Genomic DNA, 17662 nt, shown 5'->3' on the forward strand with positions numbered 1-17662 from the left:
AGTCCACATTAACTATGCTTCTCAGACTGAATTTATCATCTCAACAACTTAAAAAAAATTATAATGAAAAGAAAGTAGCTAAAGGGCTGTTTAAGATATACCATAAAACTTGGGGCCTGCACCACCTTGAGGTGACAGGGAAGGAGCCAGCAAAAATTGTACCCACAATGGTATCTTGTACAGGTTCAAGTACCCAGTCACAGAAAATGAGAACCACATAAAGAGAATGTAAGAGGAAGATGCAAAAATGACATCCTGGGTTACAATTGGGCTGTTATGGGTGAGCCAAATGTAGCTCTAAGATCATTCTACCTTAGCTAATCAGAATTTACAACTTGCTTCAATTTAAGTCTCTGAAGTGCCTGAAAACATATTTTTGTAATTTTGTTCCATTACTGCACACATCTGTCTCAAAGAAAAAGTGTCCTTAAGCCCATGAATATAACATATGTTACTCATTCCATTCCTTTGGGTACTTGACCAGTCTTCCAGAGCCCAGTGAAATTTAAAAGCCATTTTAAAAAAGAGCAGAAATTCTAGACCAATTAGAGAGCTGATAAAGGACAAAATCTCTGTGGAAAAAATATCTTTATTGTGACTGGAATTAGCTAGAAAATGTCTCCATTAATCTCCTGTGTTTCAAGGCAAATGTCTAAACCTTTAACATCCCTCAAAAAGTTTTAGCAATTTAACACCTGGAATTCTGAGAAACTTTTCTGAGGAGGAAAAAAGGAATTATTTTTTTACCAAGAAACCCATCACTAATTTAAACTGTAACCTGTGTAATCCCTAGAACCTAACATTCTGATCAATTAAGGCACTTCTCACTGCATAGTAATTGCTGCATCTCAAACAGTTTATCTCCTCACCAATTACCAAATTACTGGACTAATCCTCATTTGCTTTACAGCAGTAAAACAAAGACCTTTGTAAAACTGTGTGCGGTGCTGTAGAATTGGCAGCCTTTACTCCAGTCTTTTCTGCACTGAGTGAATTTTGTTAACTTGTGGCAGTGGGAAAATTATCTATATTTCTTCTATTGTTTACTCTAAGAAGAAAACATGCACAATCTTTTGCTCTCAGATATTTTCTCAGTTAGAGATTGTTTAAATGCTAAAAGATATTTTAGACTGTATGTCAGCAAATTACTGAACTCCTTAATTTGCTCCTTTTTCTGTACCTGCACAAAGAACATGCCCTGCTGATGGCCAAGGTGTGCCACAGAGACAAGAAAAACCATAGGACACTTAACTGTGTATCATCCAGACAGACAAAACATGCAAATACTCAATACTAGATGAGATATATCCTTCAATGTAAGAAAAAGAAACTTCTAGGACTGCTTCCCAAACTTCCAGTTACTGACACAAACACAGACACTGATCACAGAAAACTAAAGGTGCCCTTCCAGGGAATGTTACATATCACACTCCAGCCAAGCTCTCTGTAGTGCCTCTGGAAGAGAGACAGAAGGCAGACATTTTGATGTTCTAGAAGTATCTTAAGTAAATAAAGAGTTGCACACTTGCAACTCTTCTGCTAACACCACCTTCATTATTTTCTACAAGTGCAGCAGCCTCTGCAGAGGGAGACCTGAGCTTTGATAACATCTCTTCTGGTTATTACAAAGGCAAACCACAGGACCTACAACAAAACAGTGTCTTCACAAGACTTTCTAACACCTTCAACTAAAAGGGAAATAAACAAACAAACAAATAAAACTGAAATAATAATAACCTAGGACCAAATCTAAAATTATCACATAAAAGAAACAGATCTGAGAATTAACAGTACATTAACCTGTTTTGTTTTCTGGAAAGATAACTGGAATGACTGTCAATAAATAAGCATCTTCTTGAGGCTTCTAAGAAATAAACCAATTGGAAGCTCGTCAATAAATGAATACTGCTGGAAAGCCAGAACACAGGGCACATAAACCTAAATATGATGGTTTTGCATCATTGTAACAAGAGTCATAAATGTAGCCTTTCCTCTGCTTGTCTCACTATTGAAAGTCCTGCTGCAAGTGTTTCTAAACCACATAAACTTACAAGTTGACCAAGTATCAACTGAGAGTTTAATGTTGCAAAACCAAGTGTAGTTGCCTTATATCTCACCACTCTCTGAAGGATGACTCCTCTTTTCCCTTGCTTGAGAAGCTGAAAGCTCTCTGTTCATTTGTTATGATATCCCAGGAGATCAAGAGACAGAAATTACACTGTCATGACCACAGCTCTCAGCATTTGCTTTCTGACTACAGCATCTCAGATTTCAGTTTTGTTTTAATGCCTGCTAGTGACCCACATCAATGCAGCTCGAAGACAACATTATTATGTAAAAGTCACTACAGAGTCCAAATTAAAGATCTCATAATTGATCTGAATGATGGGTCTATCCATAGCAGAAGGCTTGAATTGCAAGGCTTGCTTCCCCTTCAACTAATGGTAGACTCGTCTGTGGTCTCAGTTCCACTCTTTATTCCTTATTTTAGAAGATCAAAATACAGTGGTTAGTAAAGATGATTTGGACCACATTCATCTCTGAAATTACTCCTGCAATTTGTTAAAGCAAAAGTAAGCATTTTTGCTTTAAAAAAATCACAGGGGAACTAGTGTTTTACTATGAGAAGATCTAATTATTAGTATACAGACAGGCAGTACATTTAGAAATAGAAAAATAAATCTTAAGCAACAGCAAGAAATGAAAGATTTAAAACACCGTCTAGGTAGCTGCTGGCTGCACAAACACCACAAACAAAAAACCCCAACTGGCTTAAACTAGTGGCTGCCCACTTTATGGTCCTTAGACTTCCATTTCCATGGTTTGGGAAAACTTTTATACTTGTTTTTTCATGACAAAACTCAACATAACTGCAAAGATGACAAAAATTATCATAAGAATAGGAAAAGTAAGGCAGTAAAGCTACTTTTGCATACTGCAATAAAATTCTAATGTAGAAATGTCTTCCTCAGCACTAGTTAGCCACAGCTCAGTTTGTTTCAAGCCAAAATTTAGGTGCAACTCAGCCACTGCAATTGCTGCTCAAACTCTATCCAACATCATTGTTAAAGTGATTTTACAAGCAGGAATTATTCAATGTCATAACCAAAGCAGAACTTTGGCCCTTGTACTTTAATCAATAATGGACCACATATCACAAGAAGAAAGATGTTGGTGTATCACAGGTGCTATGAGAACAAGAAAAATCCTGGAATGAGCAAGGTTGGCAAACTGTAGCAGCCAGCCCTGTGACGCTGCCACAGCAGACAAGAACATAAACTTCTTGCTGAAATACTTGGCATTATCAAAAATATATATAAAAATCTATTCCATCTGAACAGATCAGCTCATCAAGGAAGTGTCTCCCTAGCAAGGTTATCCATGACACTTGATTGATTTCCGACATCCCCTAGGATTTAAATTATATCTGCATAAACCAAAGCAGTATAATCCTAGAACATCTCATCTATCCCAGTTATTTCAAGCTAGAAATGTTTTAGGGATTCTGAAGGAGAATTCCATGGTAATGCATCTCAACAGCTGTCAGTATCCAGCCAGTCAAGCAGAGCTACCACCAGGACCCAAGGAAAGCCCCTTTTCATGTCAAGTTGAACAGAACACAAATACACAATCACTGAACTGACATGGAAATGCATCCTCAAAGTGACTTACCCATGGACTGCTGTACTCTTGCTCTCTCACTTTTGTAAGGGATATTTATTTATATTCAGCCCCCTTCCCTTTCACCAGCACAGACATTTACAGTCAACAGATCTGGGAGTGGAAAACTACATTTTCACCAAAGACTGATTTTCTGAAAAGCACAATCACAGCACCACATATGCACCAGTGTCAGACCAGCAGCAGGTTGCAAATTTCTGATCACAGATGGCTGGGCTTGGCTTCAGTCTCCTAGGAACTATAGCCTAAGTTCTTACTGGTTTGTGTATTTTATAGTCCACTTGTACGTCAGTAAAACTAAAACCCATTTCTATGTAATGCTCTCCATGGTTTTAAAATGTATTAGTGTATTCCAGAGATTCTCTAGTAGGAGATCAGTGATCCTGCCAGAGGGGAATAAAGAGAAATCTTTTAAAAGGTCATGTTTACTACATTTGAAATTACATGCTACAGATTTCCTAAGTGGACAGATTAGGCAAAGTGCTACTATGAAATATAACTGAGCTTTCTTTGGCTACTGAATACTTTGGAACAGCCTACAGAAATCCTTTACCATCAGCCTCAAGAAAACTGTTACTGCAGTTCATTTAATCAGAATTCTTGCTAGCACAGGTTCTTGTCTACACATACTTACATGCCAAGAAATCACTTACTACTGAGCCATTACAAAACTTCTGGAAATTACTCTGACTGACAAAGTCAAACAAAAGCCAAAACTCAATTCTGTATTGTTTAGTGTCCTCTCAGAAAGAGGCAGCACATCAAGATTAAAACATTTCATGTGAATGATGAAAGCAAGAATTTTATTTATGCCTTATTTTCAGCCTCTTGTTAAACAAATCTTTCATCTGTTTGTCAAGGAAGATTTCCTCCTTTGCTACCATATGTAATCCTCATGTCAGATACTATATGGAATACACATATGTCTTCCACCTATAAATTAATCAAACTAAAAAATTGCAATGGTTTTTCATTCTCACATGTGGAAGGTTGTGAGTTATAATTGGTAAAACAAATGAAATTAAAATATTATTTTTATCTTCTGTATTTTTTTCTAATTCCTATAATATAATAGCAGAGATAAGAATTAGTCCAAACGATTTAAATAAAGTGATTTTAATCTCATCCAAATCATTCCAATCATGTCTAATACATTTATTTACAGAGTTCAGAACTGAAAAAAGAAATGAGATGATGCTTAATGGCTTTCTACTGGACTTTTCTCTTTCCTTATGTTAGCTTTATCTATGGAGGGTGTCTGATGTTGCAGACACCTATTTTACATTTTTTAGTACTTAAATACTGTTTAACTGATATTTTATACACAGAGGATTAAGTTATCTACTTGAGCAAAGACTTCAAAATTAGTGCTTTCTGATGATATTTTTACTCTACTGAGCAAGAAGCTGGAACTACACAAATTGTTATATTAGCTTGATTATGCCTATGATTAGCTCAGTCTTGTCTCCAGTGCTGGCCAATATCAGACACTGATTGCAAAAGTATAACAATTTGGTATCCACTTTGTAGGCAAACCAGGGAGTTATTTTGTTAGGCTCTGGACTTGCTGTAGAGGTGAAAGCTTTCTAATAATTCTTAAAACCCTACAACATTAATGCAATAAAAATCATACTAAAGTGTACAAGAAGGCAAAATTCTGTTCTGTAGTTTAAACTAGAAAAACTTAAAACCCACTCTTTCTATGTCAGCTTAGAAATCACTCTCTTCCAGAGACTTCTAAAGTCCATTTCTCAATTATTTAGCAATTCTGCTTCTAGATGTTGGGAGCAATATTTTACAGATCACAGGATGGCCTAGGACCCTACTGAAGGGAGGAGGTAAAATGCCCTATTAGATTTGTGGCAGTAGAAATCTCCATGGCAGGTTTAACAGGCCCTGCAGAATCCAGTCTAAATGAACACAGAAAGGTCACAGCTGCAAAATAACCAAGGAAGGTGTCAGAGAAGTGTTCATAGGAAGTACAGAGAAAAGACAGTCCTTTCTAAACTGGAAAGGGAGGATGTAAAACACAGTCTGAGGTTCTGGGCATGATTTTGATCCTCCTTAGGCTATAACCATGGTGATTCAACAGCACCCAGTTCTCAGATCCATCTTGTGTGAAAGATATCTACATTATTGTCTGGGTGAAGGCAACACTTCAATAATGAACTTTTTAAAAGAATTGCTCTAAGTGCTAATTTCTGTGAAGACTTTAGACCTCAGACCTTTTTTTCTATGAAGCTTGTAGATTATTCCCAGTTCCTACATAAGGATTTCCCAAACCCAAGACCTCATTTTAAGACACCAGAGAAACTCAAATTATTTCAGTTTTCTACTTTCACTCACAGTAAGAGCTGGGCTAGATTTCCCATTACATTGTATGAACTGCATTTGGATCTATTTACCATGCTCTATAACTCAGTCTTCCAGCTTGATAAAAAACAGAAGACCCAGAACTGGAGAAATGTATTAGTTTGTTATACCAAGTAAATTCAGAGTGCATATGAGCAAAGGGAGGGTAAAGAAAAACATATCAAGGTGAACATCTTAATAATTTGTGAAGGTTTCTGGTTCTACAAATAATATAACCACTTATGTATTTGAAATTAGGTGTTTCTTGTGAATTCTTGTAGCAGCTGGTAAGATCCCTGCTGCAGGTCATGCATGACAGTACAAGAAGAGTAAACAAAACCAGGCATAGCTTGTCCCAGTGAAAGATGGGAACATTTTGCACAGAGATTGCATTTTTATTTGATTAAAACTTCAGCACTGCTCATGGCATTAAACCATATAATTAATTTACTGGAAGATTAGTTTCAATGCTATGCCTTTTAATAGAAGTTTAACCTGCAAGCCAGAATTTCTGAAGTGAGCAAGACAACCAGCATACTCCAAATACCAAAGTAACTCTTATTTAACAAAGCATATACATAATTCTAAACCAATCCCATAAAGACCTATTGACAGCAGGAACACTCTGTATTAGGGTAAAAAGAGGAGTTACTATCAAAAGTGAAGATGGCAGAGTATTGTTTTTCCTATTCATCAGTATTGTTTTTCCTATTCATCAGTGCTCTGACATGAAAAACAAATCCATTGCAGATCACAATGAAATCAAGGCTTTATATGTGTTCATGGAAGTATAAGAGGGAACTCTTGTCTCAGGCATTCACTGTTAAATTCAGATCCAAATCCTTTGCTTAGTTAATTCAAACCTGCTGCTAACATCCAAGTTGCTGCCCATCCTTCCATGCAGCAGGTTTGCCTCAGCACTGCCTTGTTGATGGGATTTCATACCTGAACAGAATAACAAAGAAACAAATACTAAGAACTGCACTCTGAAATCAAACCATTTAGAGATGAGAGCTCAAATGCAAACCAGCAAGTTCAGGAAAGAGATTATATTTCTCAATGTGCTGTTGACAATGGCTGTTATTAATTTTTGGCTCACAGGTAGTAATTTTCAAGAAATAATGAGAATTTGTTGTGTTCCAGCACAGCTCCTGCACACAGAAGCTGTGAAAATACACTGTTGTCAAGATTCACACAGCAAGAAGGAATGAAAAGAAGGATATTTGGCAGGAAGATATTTGTCCTCCAATGTGCAGGACAAGCTATATGTCTCCTTCATATTCTCTTTGTTAATAAACACAAACAAAAGGACTTGACAACTGTGCAGGGCTCATTTACATATGTGGAGAGCATATGAAAACACACATGATTTTAAAATTTTCTGTCTGAAAAAATGTACCAAATATCAAATCCTCATGCTGCTAGTTCATTCTTAAATACATTCCACACCCAATTATTTTAAAAGAGAGAGAAAGAAAAAAAGAAAAATGCCACCAAACTTCAATGCTTTAATGCTTAGTCACTACCTGCGACTAAGAAGTGTTTCCAGAGGACTCCAAGTGTATTTCAACATTTTATTTTAGTCTCCTGACTGAAAATTCAATTTCTCTTTGTCCTCTGGTATCAGTCTTAACAGATGTTGCCTAATGACAACATTCTGGTGTTCTAATAGCAACAAAAGGAACAGCTACCTTATTTTACGACCTATGATGGTTCAGCACCTCTTCTATATTACCATTAGATTAAATTGTAAGTAAATATATTTCTTGGCAAGTTTTCATATCAAGTGACACTGGCACAAATAAATCCAAAAAATGTTAACCTACTAAGCAAATAGTGTTCCATTGCCACAGCATACAGCTTTTGGTAATGGTGATTATTATAATGAACAGTAAAAAAAAAATAATTTAAAAGTCCATTTTACCAGATTCAGAAAATAGAGAAACATTTAAGGTTGTATTCAGTGCCTCAGCTGACTTACAAGGACCACTTGTTCTTGACTTGCAAGCACCACTACTTGGATGGTTGCTTACCTCAGAAGAGCACAGATCATATCAGAAGGAAGAGAGGATCAAGTACAAAGAAATGTTTGTGGATTTTTTATGAGGAAATAAATGTGGAAAGGAGAATTGATATTAAGTTTGAAACGAGAGTCAGATAATTCAAAGTTATGATTCTCATAATTAGAAATGGCATTTCCCCTGCTCTGCCATGACACTGCAAAGCACCTGCTCACAGGAGCTTCACAGCAAACAGATGAGAATCTTCTTCTCCAGAACCCACTTGTGAGCTCCTAAACCAGAAGATAATGTTATGTCTTCTCTTTGCTGAGCTTTGCTGGGATGTAGAAGAGACTGAATTGTTCCAGTAAGAGCTGATATGACTTAAGCCAGCTGGAGCCTTTACCCCAGTGTAACCTTTCATGTAGATGAGCTCTTGAGGGCCCAGACTGCTCTGCTGGGTGAGTGAGTGCTGAGCACAAATGTGAAGTTTTGGTCTAGAGCAAAGCCTATGGGTGTGGCTGGGCTTTGTGAAAAGCTCTGCCTGTAGAATAGAAAGGTTTCCTGCTGCCTGTCTTGGCTCTGAACTTCTGCTTTGTTCAGCCCTTGAGGAAGCGACCTGCAAAGAATGAACTTGCAAGATGTGGCAAATAAGGTTTTAAAGATGCAAAGCACATAGCATTAACAAAAGCAGAACTGCCAGGTGGTAAATAAGCTTAATGAAGAAATCCTACATATCTTAACAAAAATCTTCAGGACACAATGTACAAGAATAAGCAATGAATATCCCAACAGTCGGTCCACCTCTTTTGGCTAATATTGAGCCTGCTCTTATTAAGAACAAACTTTTAAAGTAAACTCTACACTAAAAGTTTTAAGCCCTGTTATATGAGCTAATGCTTTTTTCAGTTCTCATTCCCTCTCCCAGGAGAAATTATCTTCATACTGCATTCAACAAATATTCACAAGCATGATCAGAAGGGTATATATTATTTATTTCTGCATAAGTTGCAGAATTCCCTTGCTTACTTGGGCACTCTTAAGCATTTGAAAATGAAAGATATTTCACTCATCTGCCAAAATAGGTGACAGAACCTTTGACACCAATGATCTAGGGGGATGCACAACATAAATTAACCAGGCCTGTTGCAATAAATTGACAAATTGCTTTGACAAAACTGCTCAGCCCCAAATGGTACACAGTAATTAACAGAAGAGGGTCTAAGCACCTCATCAACAAGAGGAAATTCAACACTTTGGATGTCACTGCCCATGGCAGGGGATTGGACTAGATGGCCTTTAAATATCCCTTTGAACCCAAACTATTCTATGAGCAAACACTTTTTCTAAAATTGAAGTATTGCATAATAAAATGTCTACATTTTAAGTATACAACTTGACTATTGGAAAACTTACTTTTAGCAGGAAATATTCCAATAGAAATGGGGATTAAACAGCTTAAAATTTCTGGAACTTCTGCCATCATGTGCCTTGAACTGTTAACTTGCTACTTTTCCAAAGCTCATGCCTTTATGGAAACCATTAATGAAGAATGGGGCAAAATTTTCCTTGGAGGAAATTGTGCCTCATTCCCCTTTCCCCTCAACCCCCTTAGCCCCTCAATTCAATTCTTGATTCCAATTTCAGTGAAGATACAATTTTTAAAATGGAAAAATCATTGAGAAGAAGAAACAAAGTTATTTAAATGCTTTAAACAAAATCACATTTCTGTTCATTCTCAATTTCACATCTAAATGGCTTGTGGCAAATGCTCAGCATAAATAAAAGTTCATAATCCTTTTAATAACAATTTGCCTGCTGTTTAAATCCATTTTATTTTTTGGTTAACTGAAGATATTTTGGAAAATATCATAAAGTCATAAGAAACCAATTACATTGTTTGTTGGCATAATCCATTTTTTATATCACAGGGTGTGAAACTGCTAAAATGCTAAAACTGGAAATTCAAGGATGAAGCCCTGCAGAAAAAGAACTCTGAGAAATAATTTAGGGTGTTAAGTGTCATTTTCTTATTCTTTTAGTTAGCACTGGAGTAGGAAAGTATTTAGCATGGAAATCCAGTGTGAAGCCTTCAGTTAGCATCCAACCTGGGCAGTGTTCTGAGGGTGAGATGATCTTGGACCTACTGTACAGTTTGAGGTACTTCTGCACCTACCACAGTGAACACTTTCAAAAAATGCACTCAAGTGCCTGCAGGAGATAAGAGCAAGGAGCTTGGCAGTCTATCAGTTGAAAAACAAATTGCTTTGATAGTAGAAACCAAAAATGTTTCACCGGAGGAGAATATTATGCTATATCAGAAAAAAAGTGTTAACATCTCACAAATTCTGAGTCAGCAAGTCACTGAGATTTCTACCAAATTCACATGTTCAGGTTCCCCCTCCCTCCTGATTCACTTGTTGCCTAGTCCTTAGAGGAATTAAGGATTTAAATAATCAGTAAGTTTTTAAAACTGACTACCTAGTGGGAATATCTTTAATCAAAAAATTGTAGAGCACATAGCTCTAAACATTAAAATCAATCTTTCAAATCCAGAAAGAATCACACAATAAAGCCAACTAGAAAGATCAACCCAAGTAGCCACAAATGCTTGCATGTGGATTTTTTAGTTTGGTTTTCTGTTTGTTTGGATTTTGTTTTCCACCAATAAAATTAGAAAGAAATAGAAAAGCTGTTCAATTCCAGACTTTGGTCTGATCTTTTTGATTTGTTTTTATTACACAATGTGTTCATTTTGTCTCATCTCTCAAATATTTTTTGCTCAGAGATTTCTATTTTAGCAGACATTGAGTTTGTTCTACAATGCCCATGGAACTTTTTCCTAACTATTTATTACAGTAATTTTTTCACCAGATAGGCAATGTATGCCTTCAGTATGGACTAATACTTAATGAATCTTGTTTCAATTAGCTTAATTCTTTCCCTCCTCCCTGTACTACTTAATGATCTATATTCAGATCAAATATTCTTGAAATAATCTGTTATTCAATGTTAATCTGAGAATCAAAGTCAATTTTTTTACTAGAACCTAATAAGGCAAACTGTTTATGGCAATTATTCAATATTAAACTAACTTGAATTGCAAAGCATTCTGAAATTTCCCAACTTGGATGTCCAAATGTAGGCAGCTTGATCTATGCTTAGGAATCTAAATTAATGGTCTGGCTTTTCAAACATGCTAAGCAATTTTTTTCTCTAATAAGGCTTAACTAATTAAATCTAGCCCAAACTTAGTATTTTTGAAGGATTGTGAAAGGGGCAAATACTTGCTTTTCAATTCACAAATAGCTTGCAAAATGAATAATGATATTTTAATGTTTTTATACTAAAAAATACCATAATAAGTGGCTTTCTACTCCAACATAAATAAAACATTAAACAAAACAGTAAAACCATCCATAACATCAATGGAGTTGTCTTCTAAAAACCAAAACATCCAATTCAAATGAATAATGAAAGGCTTCAGCACAGTTTTTACGCTTACAGTATTTACTTATAGATCATCTAATTTCCTCCTAAGGCTAATGTGGAAACTGGAAGCTGCTACCATACACAATCAATAATCCTCTTAGAAGCTCAGTGTGAGATACAGGAGACATTGCCAAAAGTATTCAGCCAGAAATTAAATTCATTTCAGTTTTGTTGCTGTTGTTTTAAGGAGAAAGCAACTCAAACATTGCCCAGCATTTCTCATTTTGCTTACTGACTTTTCTTTGCAAAAGATGATGCTCAAATCTTCCAAAGCTTTGTCTGACTGGCTGGACCTTATTAACACAACTTGAATTTGGAGAAAAAGCAATAAAACATTTTGTAGTTCATGATTTCTGTGAAATGTTGGTTGCAACACAGAGGGCAAATTCAGCTGGTCAGTCTTTACTGCTATTAAAAATGCCTTGGGCCCTGAAGAAGGCTGAGTCACTTTGTGGGGGAAGAAATTACCTGGTTGCATTAGAGTGGAATTCCAATAAAGGATCACATCTTGAAGAAAGGCACACACATTCTTCCTGGGGACAGCAAGAAGCAGAACAAAGTAGACTCAAATGTACCAGATGTTGCACATTTTAACTAATGCTGCTCTCTGACAACATCAAATACCCCAATGCTCTGTGTGGATTGGCCTCTTGCATACTGGGGGAGAGAATCCATTTCAGACCAACATGAAAAAATCCAGTTATGCAAAGCAACTGAACTGAACCTGTGAATTTAACTGTAGTGTCCAGCAGTATTTTCCAGTTTGTGTTCTTGAGGTCAAGCCTGGAGAGTTATGCCTCTAGAAGTGATCCAGCCTGACTCATTAAAATAACATTTTCAGAGAATGATTAGAATGGTCCACCATTAAATAGCTGTACCAAGCACTCCTAAGGAATGAAGCATTCCAAAGTATTCAAAAGAATTATCCTCTTCCTCTAGAGTCATTTAAAGGTCTAGGTTATTAAAATATTTATCCCAAGTGTTGAGTGATAGATCTGTAGGCACGTTTAAGTTTTCCCACCACTGGGCCATCCAGAAAAATAAGCATTAAGCATGATTTGGAGATCTTTCAAGTCAAATGTAAGAACAAATTCTTAGATTCACTGAAAAATTATTGCTTTAATGTTATTTTTTCAAGCTTTGAACAAAAGTTCTGCTAACCCCTTGTCTCCATAAGGGAAATTCAGACACCAAGAACTGAAGGGAAATAATCAATACAATGTGAGTTGTAGGGAGGAGGTAGTCTGTTATTTTGAAATGTCTGTAATCCTCAAAACTTGGTAATGCTATGCAAGGGGAGAGAACTGCCAAAAATCAAGTTAGGAGATTGCACATACCACTTAGTATTACTTTCAATTCTGATTAAGTGGCAAGCCCAAAAATCAGGAAAGGACAAGCATTAAAAAAAAAAAATCAACATAAACTAGTAATCACTCAAAATACAAAGGACTAATCAGAAAAATCCTTAAATGTAGTAACTGAGATGGTAGAGTATTTTGTGCACTGCACTGATTCTGGTTTGCTTCTGTTTTTTAAATCAAGGGTCCTCTTTACTGGGGAACCTTTATATGTTATATAACTCCAGTAATGAAGAATGGGTCTGCATTCCCAAGGATGGGCAGTGAACAAGAAGGAATACAGATGAGTGTACAGCTCCAAACAGAATGATCAAAAAACAGAGACATTTTTATTTGCCCAGAGAAACCAGGTCTGTACTGGCTATTTCATGTCATTAAAACTGCTCACAGGACAAGAGCTTGAGATGCCCTGATGTTTCTGGTTATTAGGACAAGACTAAAAGCAATCATCATCCTCTATTGCTCACTTGGAAGCTACAATTATCCTGGCCAGTAGGACTTGAAAAAGGATACCCATTCTCCCAGAAATCTGAAGCATATTCTACTAGTCTGGGTAATTACACTGCTTAAATTGCAGATCCAACCCTAATTATTCAATTTGCTGAGCAACAGAAAGATCTGAAGCTGGAAATAAATATTTGGCTCCAGCTTTGCTGTCTTTTGTACATTCCACCTAGGAACATAGGAATGGATTGTGTGCCTTCACCTTAAGCCTACATGTTTTTCTGAGTGGCTGTCTAAAATCACTTTTACATTTTCTTCCACTAGAATCTTTCTAGATCTCAAGATATCTGTCAGATGGGCTTTAAGATGAGATTTCTTAGACTTCTAATGTAAAAGTAAGAGAAATACAGGTCAAGAGAGAGAAAAAAAAGAAAAAAATTCAGACTGCTTTCCAATCCTGATGAGGTAAAAAACAATTTTCCTACAAACTTCAGAACATTTTGTTCCCTGAAGATATCCAGATACTGGATAAATAATTCACTCTCATTACCTTATAAGAGGTAACAAAACCTCTTACAATTTTGAACTCAGTATGTTTTTTTGGCACCAGATATCTGATGATAGCTAACTAAGCTAAGTGTAATACTGCTGTCTTGAACTTAAACTCTGAGAGTTGAAAGAAATATTAAGTGAAAAAAGTACAAGAAGTTGCTTTAATTATGCTATTTTTAACTCTCAACATTTTCTAAATGCAATCTGCTCTATGCAGTTGATTTGACTACAATTTATATTAATGAAACATTTCAACAGCACAATGCTTTGCAATAAAAAGCGTGTAGGTATGAGCACAACACTGATTAAAATTAAGGTTTTGGTGGTGGAAGAAAGCTTTTCTGGGTTGTACCTGCTAACTGAGAGGGGTTGTGGTGCTTTTTTTCTCCCCCTACACAGAAATAACCTGTCATGGTTTAAAATTATCTCAGATCAAACATATTGCATTTTTTTTCCCTGTTAGAGGGAGATAATTCTCACCCATCCACATAAAACTTCTATCCATAAATTATAGGCAGCCTCAAGCTATAGTACCATAAATACCAAAAGAGAATACTTTCTGTCAACTACCAGATGTCTTCATGTCTTAATCTATGGTAACTTGCCTTCTGGTTGTGTGGTCCAACAGGTGATTTAAAATACATTTTGTAAGGCTGCAATAGTGGTTTTATAGACTGCAGGCCTTCAGCTCTTGATGGTAAGCTGAATTTAGAAGTAATTGCTACTCTCTTGTCAAGCAAATCCAAGTAATTTTGAAAGCCAGGGTTTATGGGCATTATTCTCATGGTATTTAGGAAGATTAATGAAATAATTTTATTTTTAAGGATTCAGTGTTTAATTAGCACACTTGTTTTACTAAACTCAGTTGTAGGGACATGAAATGTCTGCCTGACTTTTGGAAACTGGCACTTGAAATGCTGCTCTAGGGAAGTTAAACTAAAAGTGCAGCAAGAGATAAAGTACACTTGCTTTTGGGGGATGATGTCAGTAAAATATTTTTCATTAATGAAAAACCTACTTAACTCTACTCTCTGGATCAAGTTTTATCTTTTACTACCTTCAGATACCGTTCAGAGACCCCTTATCCTTCCTTGGTGACAGCAGGACAGTCAACATAAAACAAAATCTTTACACAAAGCACAGGTGCCTTACGATGAACAAGACATAGATTTTGTTCCTCAGAGAAAAAACATTCCTGCTTCAAGTTTCTTTCTGCGCATGTAGGCTTCACAGTGAGGGTGTCAGAAGCCATAGCATAAAATCAGACTGGAAAAATTAATTTCCCACTGTGAATACTAATAAATGGAAGTATGCATATAAACCATAAATCTAAAAAATGTCTCTTCATAGAACAGAACAAAATTTGCTGGCAACAATTCCAATACCTACACCAATGCCTCACTGTGCACTATACCTTGCTTTTTCTGCTTTTTTCATTCTCTACTTTTATTCCTTTACCTGACTTGTTTTCCAACAACACAGCTCAATTAGAGAAACTGCATTGTGCTCCATTTCATTTCTGCAAACATGACAACTGTTGTCACCTTCTGTGAAGCCCACTTGATCACCTTCTTGGATTCTCCAAATCTCAGAGAACTACAGTAAAAGATTGGACTGTCTAATTAAAGCCTTTTAGCATTATTGTCTGACAGTTCCCTGTCATAATTTTGAAGTCTTGCACATTTCCAACTATTTCACACTTTTTTTCCCTCCTGGTTTGTTAACTGATGCTCTAAAATGAACTGTTTTCCCAGTTCAGTCTATTCTGTCTGTGCATTTGACATCTATGCTCAATCAGTGATAAACAAACCATTACAACTCCATACATAGAATCCTGTGCCTTGGTATCTCTTACTGATAAAATATTGAACCTCCAGTGGCAGAATCATGAAAGACTTATGCCAGACACATCAAACCAGTACTCTCTACATGAATTGGAAGGTCTAAAAATAATTTCAAAGCCCTATTTAGGTAGTGACTATTTAAGGCCTGATCAAGGCTGTATTTATGAATTTTTAAAAATAGTTGTATTTTTTAGCAAATACCTTGAATTTCTTCTTTTATATATCCTTTCAACTTTATGAGACTCTAACTGTATATGGCTGTGCCATTTATTTTAGCTATACCATTTGGCACAACCTCAGCTTTTCTATTCTGTTAACAACTTAAGATAAATATTCCTACTTTATTCTGTCAGTTTATTTCTCTGCAAGGCAAAGAAAATGTTGGCCCTGTATGGTTATAATTTACTGAGGATGAGAAAATGGAGGTAGTGAGGGTGAATCATCACATCTGCTGTTCTTTCATTTAATAAGAACAAACCTTCGAAAGCATAATTGGGCAGTCCTTAGACAGAATGATCAGTGATCCTTCAGTATGTCTAATTAAATGTTTACTAAGCCCATCAATAAGAATTTGGATGCACAAAACCAAAAAAGAAGAAACACATTGTGCTATCTGTTGAAAATAACAGTAATTTTTTTCTTGCTTTCCTTCATAAGATGGATGACCTACTGAGATAAATGCAGGGATTTCATTGAAATTGGGAAGAAATTTAATCTTCTATCTGGGTTTCCCTGAATCTATCTTATGTGTGCAGGAAAATGGGAGTCACTGTCTCCAGGGTAAGCAGATTGGTTGCTGCTGACAACAGCACACTACAGCTGCTGTTAGCAGAAACCAGAATCCATGAATCCAGTGATTCAGCTGTACTTGAATGGCTGATGGCTCCTTGTGTAAGATCTCAAAGAACTTTTCATATTTGATTTGATAAACATATCCCAATTTTACTTCCATCTGGAATCAAGTGTAACTGTAAAAACCTTAAGTTGCCAGACCTAATTCCAGATTTGAAGGTGGTTCTCAGGAATTTCTATGAGAGTTTGGAAGCATAGCAATGTTTGTTCTTCTATTTTGGTGCTCAGAAAGTTACAGTTCAGAACAGGGGGTATGAAAGAAGAGAGTAGGATTGATGTGAGCTTTTGATTAACTAAGTTACAATGCATTAAAGTTACTTGCTTTAAATTCTTTCAGGCACTAAATCCTTTAATTAAAAATAATTTGAACTGTGTTACAGTTTGAACTAATATATTTTGATTATTCACAACTATTTCAAAAGTATTTTTAATGTGTATATATTTCTATTTTTCTTCTCTCCAAAGCAGAACATGGTTAGCAGTTTAGCAGGACACTTTCAGCTAACAAACTTGGAACAAGAACAAACTTGGCTTCATTAAGATGAATGGGGCTTGAAAACAAAGAGCAATGAACAGGAGTAGTGGTAGCTGTCCTCCACATTAACACTAAAGGTTTGCTTACTCGTGGCCTTGTAAACTGGGAGTGCCCTATAGCTGCCTACACTCTTGAAGGTTTTCTGCAGGCCTCATGTTGGCCTCAGCCAAGCTCTTTGGCAGGGCAGGTTTCCACTGCCTCCATCTCAGGCAGCCTTCTGGAAAGGGAGCCCCAATTGCACACTAAAGCCTGGCCTGGAGGAAGGATACTCAATTGTTATGTAAATGAGAAGGAGATGCCAAATGGAAGAAATTGCTTTCTGTAATTTGTTCTTTACTATATCAAACCCACATCTTGAATAATCTCAAGAGCACTTGCCATAATATTTTCATAAGTGCTTTCCACATCTACAAATGCGTTTCAGTCAAACAAAAGTTGTAATAAAGTAAATGCTGTTTTAAACTTATCTACTATACTTTGCTGCAACTTCCTTGTTGTCATCTTATTGCAGGGGTTCCATGCTTGCTGCAACTTCCTTGTTGTCATCTTATT

The sequence above is a fragment of the Melospiza melodia genome, chromosome 13 (genome assembly GCF_035770615.1).
Source record: "Melospiza melodia melodia isolate bMelMel2 chromosome 13, bMelMel2.pri, whole genome shotgun sequence".
NCBI classification, from domain to species: Eukaryota; Metazoa; Chordata; class Aves; order Passeriformes; family Passerellidae; genus Melospiza; species Melospiza melodia.